The sequence below is a fragment of the Prinia subflava genome, chromosome 17, assembly GCF_021018805.1.
Source record: "Prinia subflava isolate CZ2003 ecotype Zambia chromosome 17, Cam_Psub_1.2, whole genome shotgun sequence".
Classification (NCBI taxonomy): Eukaryota; Metazoa; Chordata; class Aves; order Passeriformes; family Cisticolidae; genus Prinia; species Prinia subflava.
In genome coordinates this window covers 8,938,456-8,945,496 of record NC_086263.1, presented here as the reverse complement: position 1 = coordinate 8,945,496, position 7,041 = coordinate 8,938,456, and positions in this window count along the sequence as shown.

Below are 7,041 nucleotides of genomic sequence, written 5' to 3'. Positions count from 1 at the left end.
TTTATGGCTTGTTATGTATGACTTCTCTTCTGAATCCAGTTTAACTCCTAGTTTTACTGGGATCAGTTCTCAGGGGTTCTTAAAATGCTGTCAATTTTGCTTAAACAATGCTTTATTATTAATAAAACTGCTCTTCTTTAGAAAGGTGTGTATGCCACGGCAAACAGACCAAGTATAAATTGACACTCTCTGAACAAAACCTGCAGTGAGATTACAACTGATTGTTTTCCAAAACAGCCCTCTTGTTTTCAAAGGAGAAAAACAAAAACAAAAAGAAGAGTCCAACTCTTACTCCCAAAAAGAAGAGTCTAACACTAGAAAAAGCATACCTGGAGTGATCTTCAGAAGGAGTCATTGAAGCTTGGGGCTGTGCCCAACGGGGCAGCAAGGAACAGTTCATGATTCTTTATTATCAAGCAGTAAAAAATGCAGAAATAGAGATATAATTTAATTCCAACTGGAAAAATACCTTAGCTAACTCACAAAGTCACAAATATGATTCACATTTTAGTTATGCGAGGTTCCTTAACCACCTCTCATATGTTGAAGAGGTGAGACAGGTGAAATTGCTGGACAATAGTAATTTCTTCCTGCAAGGACCAGATAAAGCAGAAATAATTCTGAAAATTTGAAACCTTTTCTTACACAATTGGAGAAGGAAGAACGCTTACCAGAATTTCATTTCAGAAAAAGGTGTTCAAAATCTCTGTTTCCAATTTGTTAATGCTAATAACCAATTTCTTATGTAGGCAAAGAAAAAATGGGGAAAACTTAGAGAAGGAAGGAAAACCCTTTTGAATGTAAGAAGGCTCCATCAGTGCAGTGAAGAATACAAAACTGAGAGAAGACCTGGAGACCTCCTAACCTCACCTGTCACAACAGACAACAAGAGAAGGAGTTTGAAAGTGCTGGACCTCCAACATTTTATGATGGTTTGCTAAAAAGTGCAGTTCATGACAGGTAGCTTGTTTGCTATCCAGGTTACAGCATGTAATTAAATAAGCACTCTTGGAGATTTTAGGTGAATTATTAACTTCTTTACTTCACAGTTCTTGCAAATAAATAGAACTGCACATCCACCACATCTCAGGAGGCTGTCAGCTGGTCTTCACTGATGAGGAGGTAACAGGGAGACACAGAAAGTAAAACAGTTTATGTTCATTCCCCATGGAACCGTGTAATCTCTGCTGGAGTTGATGTTCAGTGGGACTGCAATTAAATCCACTTATGGAAGAGGATTCTTGTGGAAGCATGTTCAGTGCTAGACCACCCTTCCTATTAATGGTCCACCGGGTTTTGCAGGTCTTGGTCTCTGTTTTTTTGAGCTGTTTACTGAAATTGTCTGAAACTGGTGAAGACCAGGGACTAAATGGACTCCACACGTTCAGGTTTTCTGCCAGAAACATCACCTACATGGGGGAAGGAGCGGAAAGCTGCACAGGAAAACTGCAGCTTAAAAGTCAGCATGAGAGAGGTGAGAGAAGGGAACCACAGCAAAGTTATTACCACTTGAAACAAAATTCTTCTTTGAAGAACCCAAGCAAAGTTTAACTCTCATGTTTTTAATACAGAGTAAATTTTTCATGGAACTGCAATACAGTAGAAACCAAATCATACTGTCACTTAATGGCATGAGGAAAAGATGGGATGGTTTCAAAGAGTTCAAGCTCAGTTTGCTGTGGGTGGAAGCTCCAGCTGGACAGTGTGGGTTGCAGTTGTAGGTGTTTCTCAGCACCCTTGTTAAGAGAACTTCATTTACAAATCCCACAGAAACAATGAGCTGTCAATTTGACCACTGAGGTGTACCAGAACTGCCTCTCTCACACACACTGAGGTCAGTTCTCCTTTGGATATCAAACACAAGTTCTCTGGGACACTCCCAGTAGGACCCTGGGCAAAGTAAACCTGATCACTGCTGGATATTGGGGTTCATTTAACTTTCATTTAACACTGGGCATTCATTACACACAGAAGTCTTCATTAGATATCCTAGGAGATCAGATTAGGGAGACAATGACATGAACTAAATCCCAAAGAGAAGGAGGTGTCAGTATTCTTCCCCTTTGCTGCTTGCAGCATGATGAAATCTGAATGGCAAGCAATGCCACCAGTATATTTTGAACAACTATTAAACACTGAAGCTATAATCTTTTAATTAGTTTCCTTCCAGAAAAATAGAGCAAGCAATGTTCAGCACCAATCTGTATCTGGCAGATGGGTTTACCATTCAAGATAATGAAAAAAAATAATTTTCGCCGTGTCTACCCACAGTATACAAGGCTCAATCCTGAAACTGCTATCTATCCTATTCTGAGGTGCAAGATTACATTTTAATGAAAACAGGTGACATCTCATCAAATGATGTTCTGTTCCAGCCACTCTCAGATGTGATGTCAAGACAAGGGGCTGAGTGCAGACTCCCATGCCATGCCCTGACACATGACAAGAGTTGCAAATTTACTTCATAAAACATGTGCTAAAAGCCTGCCTGAATCACATCCCTTCCTTGGTCAAAATTCTCCTTCTCACTGACTGACTTCCTCCAAGTCTTGACCATGGCAGAAGGAGCCCATGGTGCCAAACAAGTGCCCTGGCACGTTGCCTCATTCTCCCTCTGACCCAAGAATAAGTTCCTGGAACAAAAATTTTAAAGTGTCACAAGGAGAATTGAGCCCTAAGTGTGTGAAATGCAATCACTTCCTCAAGCTTTGCTAAATCAAACACTTTTATTTTTAGTCTAAACATGTAGTGAATCAGTTTAATTTTTAGGAGTACATCATTATAACCGTGTTCAGACATTCTAAATATTACTTAAAACCATAAAAATTAAAAATCAATATTTATTAGCCAAACTTGTTTCTATAAATGAATACCAGTATTTTGAATGCCCCACTCACATGAATAATCTCCACATGCACATAAATAAGCCCCATCAATTAAGACAGACAGGAATAAGTAAAGAGATATGAATGCATACCAGCAATGGAGCTGCCTTAATCTGCACTGCCAAGATGTTTTGGTTATCAATATGGAGAAGCAGAAGTAACACTCTCAGCTAGGCATCTTATTTATAAAAAACACCATAAAGTGTCATATAAAAAAGGGATAAACTTCAACCATCCCCAAGGAATGCTGACTTGTGTTTTTTATTCAATGATAGCCTATTCTGTCTTAAAATACAAGCTTTGAGCGCCTTACAGATAGCAATTCATCTCATTAAGTTCTATTCTGAAATCTTGGAGAAGAAAAATGTTGTTCAGATTTGACAATAATTCATAGATACTCAGATGAACAGGAAAAAAATAATCAATCCTAATGAGAAGTATAATAATTCTTTTCCTCTTTACAACAGATTAATCCCAGTTTAATTTCCCTGGAATTACTTTCAGCTGGCATTAGCATAACCACAATACATTAAAAGGGATTAATACAAATACAAAACAAATGCACCGACTGTTCAAAAAAAAAAAAAAATCCCCTTGATGTGTGGCAGTGGCATAATTGGTATAAATCAAAAGGTCTGGCTTGGAGGTCAGAAACTCCTGTTGGTGGAAATAGATGTGTGCTTTTTGCTTGAGGACTGATGGGATAATCAGAGGTAGGGGTCTAAAGCCAGTATTCCAGGGATTTCATTCAGAGAATTGCATTGTCGAACTTGTTAGGAAGCTTGACGCTCTTGTCTTTCCTTTCTCTTACACTACTGATAGCTAAGAGAGAAGAGTTTGCTCCAAGGCCACAATGATTTAATGCAGATCTAGTAACAAAAAGAAACAACTCACATGTTTATAAAAATGTGCTCTTTTGTTAACTCAAGTGGAGTTGGACTGGTGGAAATCACTCAGCTCAGATATTTGAAAACCCTGCTTGGTATAATCAGCTGTGACAGGGGCAAGGAGCCTGTGTCCATTTGAAACTTTGCTGTGGGAAAAGCTTGAAACCCATTTGTCCCCTGGGCTTGTGGCCACACTGTTGTAGCTGTGCATCAGGAGCCTCACAAGCTGTCAGTCACTCACTCCAGCTCGTGGCCAGCTCAGAGGGATTCCAGGAGCACCTCACTGCTCACGTTTCATACTTGATTCATTCACCACATCTGAGAAATGACACGCTGAAAGGCCAAGCCAAACCCAGCTCTGCCACTGGTGCTGGAGCAGGCAGCTGCTCCTCCTGGTGCAGTCCTGCACCAGTGGGATCACACATTGCAGTTTCTGAGAATGACCTTGGAAATATTTGCTTTCTGTGAAACATTGACAGAGCTAAAGCTGTGCCAGCGTTGCTGCCCACTCCTCTCACTGCTGAACAAACACGCAGTGCTGCCCTCTCACCAGAGCCTCCCAGGTCCTGTGTGGGGAATTTACTGCACAGGAACCCTCACTGTTCACACACACTCAACCTGCATCGCCACTTAAACACCACACAGTGAGCACAAACAGCTAAAGAATCGTTTTCTCCCCCCCTTCAGGAAGGTACAACGTGCTGTATTTCATTTGAGCTCTCCTGGGCAAATGCATGTTACCAATAACTGCAACCAGTGAATAATAAATATTAATAAAGCATTTAATTGGAATCCTGTTGAAAAGCGCTTTCTCCAGCACAGCTGGCAAGAGCCCCCTTGAACAAATGCTGCCTTCTGGCCAAGTACAACACAGAGTCATAACTAGTCTGCAGAGGCTAAGGACATATGTGAACGTCATGGCTGGAGCCTGAGCTTTTCAAAGCATGTATTTTATAGACTGAAGTGATCTGGGAATTCTGCCTAAATTTTCCTCCTTGTCATTTTTGAGAAGATGCTGGTTATTTCTTAGTACCCTTGCTAACAGAGTCCTGAGCTAAACCAGTACCCTAGGACAGCATTCCCTCCAGCCTCTACATGCCAGGGCACACCACCAATAGCAGCCAGAAAAACAGATCTTTTAGACCAGTAACAGATGAAAGGGTCCATAAAAACTAGTTCACTATCATTTCCCTTCACTTAGTTTGACACTGGTGGGTCTCTGCCTGCCTTGCCTCCAAAGCATTGCTATTTTCTGAGGCAGGAAGAAAACCCACCCTCTTCCACATGCCCTGATCCTTTTCTTAAGCAGCTTTTGGCCAAAGTCTAGTGACTTCAATAGACCAAGGTGTTTGCCCAGAAATCACGTTTGCTTGGAAGAGTCTGAGCACTTTGCCAAAATCTGTTTTAGCCTGGCTGCACAGTGTCAGGTGCCTCTGGGAATACTTGGTTTGAGGGTGGCAATTACAGTCTTTGTAAGAGCCAAGTGTGGGCTGTAACAGCTTTCTAATTGGCATTAAATACAGTCTAGTCTAAACTATTTTTGTTCCAGTCCTTAATAATTTCCATGTAATCCTTTATTAAGGAAAGAAGACACCTCTAAGGTTCACTTAATTGACAATCTTTGCTGCAATTTTGTCTGTGTATTTTTCTACCTGGAACCCTTTGACTAAGATGCTGCTTGGCATAGAATTCTTAGGACACTTTCCTCAGAGAACACACTGGTGAGGAAATTTGAAGGATGTGCTCCCCCAGCAACCAGAGGACTTCATACAAGACAAGGAAGATGGTCTTCTATGGAACACTCTTTGGTGAAAGTGAACCATAATTTGCAATACATGAAAAGAACATCCATCCCTTGTGCTAAACTAATCTCTTCATTTTGAAATTTTGCAACCTGAAATCTTCTCTTCCAATCAAGAGCCGCTGGGGTTTTTTTGAACTGAACTAATTCTCATTTATATTGTGATCACACAAAATACTTCTCCAAATATGTTTATTCTTTTATAGCCTTCTTCCTATTAATTTACCCAAGCCTAGCACGGCAGCATGTTTCAGTCACACGGTCAGAGATGTGAAAGGAGGCCTGTGGGTCAGGAAAACCCCTCGGAGCGGAGAACACCGGAGCTGAAGCGATCGCTCTGCTCAGCACTGCCCGGGCTCGGGAGCGCCGGAGCGGAGCGCGGCTTCCCGGGAGCCCGTCCCGCTTCCAGCAGAATTCCCGGGGCTCCACCGCCACCTGCCGGGATGTCCGGGCGTCCTGCCCCCGGTCCGGACCCTGGGACGTGCCCAGGAAAGCACCTGGAGCGCCGAAGGTCTGAGAGTTCGGGAGAAAGAGCAGCGCCTGGGGCGCTGAGGGTCACAGGCACCTCCGTGCGGCCTCAGGGAGGGAAGGGATGGGGATCCGCACATCCTTCGTGCCTGTGAGTTGTTGTTATTTTCGGATACAGGGATAACAACATGACTCTCCATGATGGTAAAGATGAGAGCAAACTTCATTCTTCTAAATTCTACTTTTATAGAGTAGTTCGGTACAAAGAACATGATTGGTTATTAGAGTCTACACCCTTCTGTAAACATTTCTTTTTTATGTTAATAATGCATGGAGAAGCTGCAAACACAGCATTGCTGTGTCTATTGTGAGACCAGGCTGCAGTTTAAGGAATGACTCTCTGGTGTTTGCAGAAAAGACAGAGTTCAGCCATCTTTACTGAACTACGATCCTGACAAAACAAATTCACAGAAAGGGTGATATCCCTGGATATCGTCCTGACCCTACTAAGCCAGCCATTTTGCATGGTCTAGATTTTTGCTCTTTTTAGTATCCCACTGGCTTGTTCCTTCAAGATGTTCCTATTTTGGATAACTTCCAAGATCTGCCCAGTTCTTCTTTATTGTATTTTCATTATTTCCTTTACTATTTCTTTAGCATCCTGGCTGTAGCAGCCTCTCCTGTTCCTGGGGTTAACCTGGCATGCTCAAAGGATGATGCACTTGTGCTTACAGAAGGGTTGATCTTCAGAGACAGTCACGTACTGAAGCCAGGAGAGTGTGTTATAGGTGACCAAGGTTCACTTCTGTACAAATGAATCCTTTGTAGGTGGAGGAAAATTCAAATACAGGCAGCAAAGTTACAGCTGATTTTGCTCTCTCTGTGTTTTTCAAAGCTAGGTCGAAAATGTAAGAATTTTTTCCCAAAGGATTAACTGACTGACAGAGCTGAAATTCCAGGTGCATGCAGTGCCAGGCTGGGAGATTCCCATCAGCCCCAC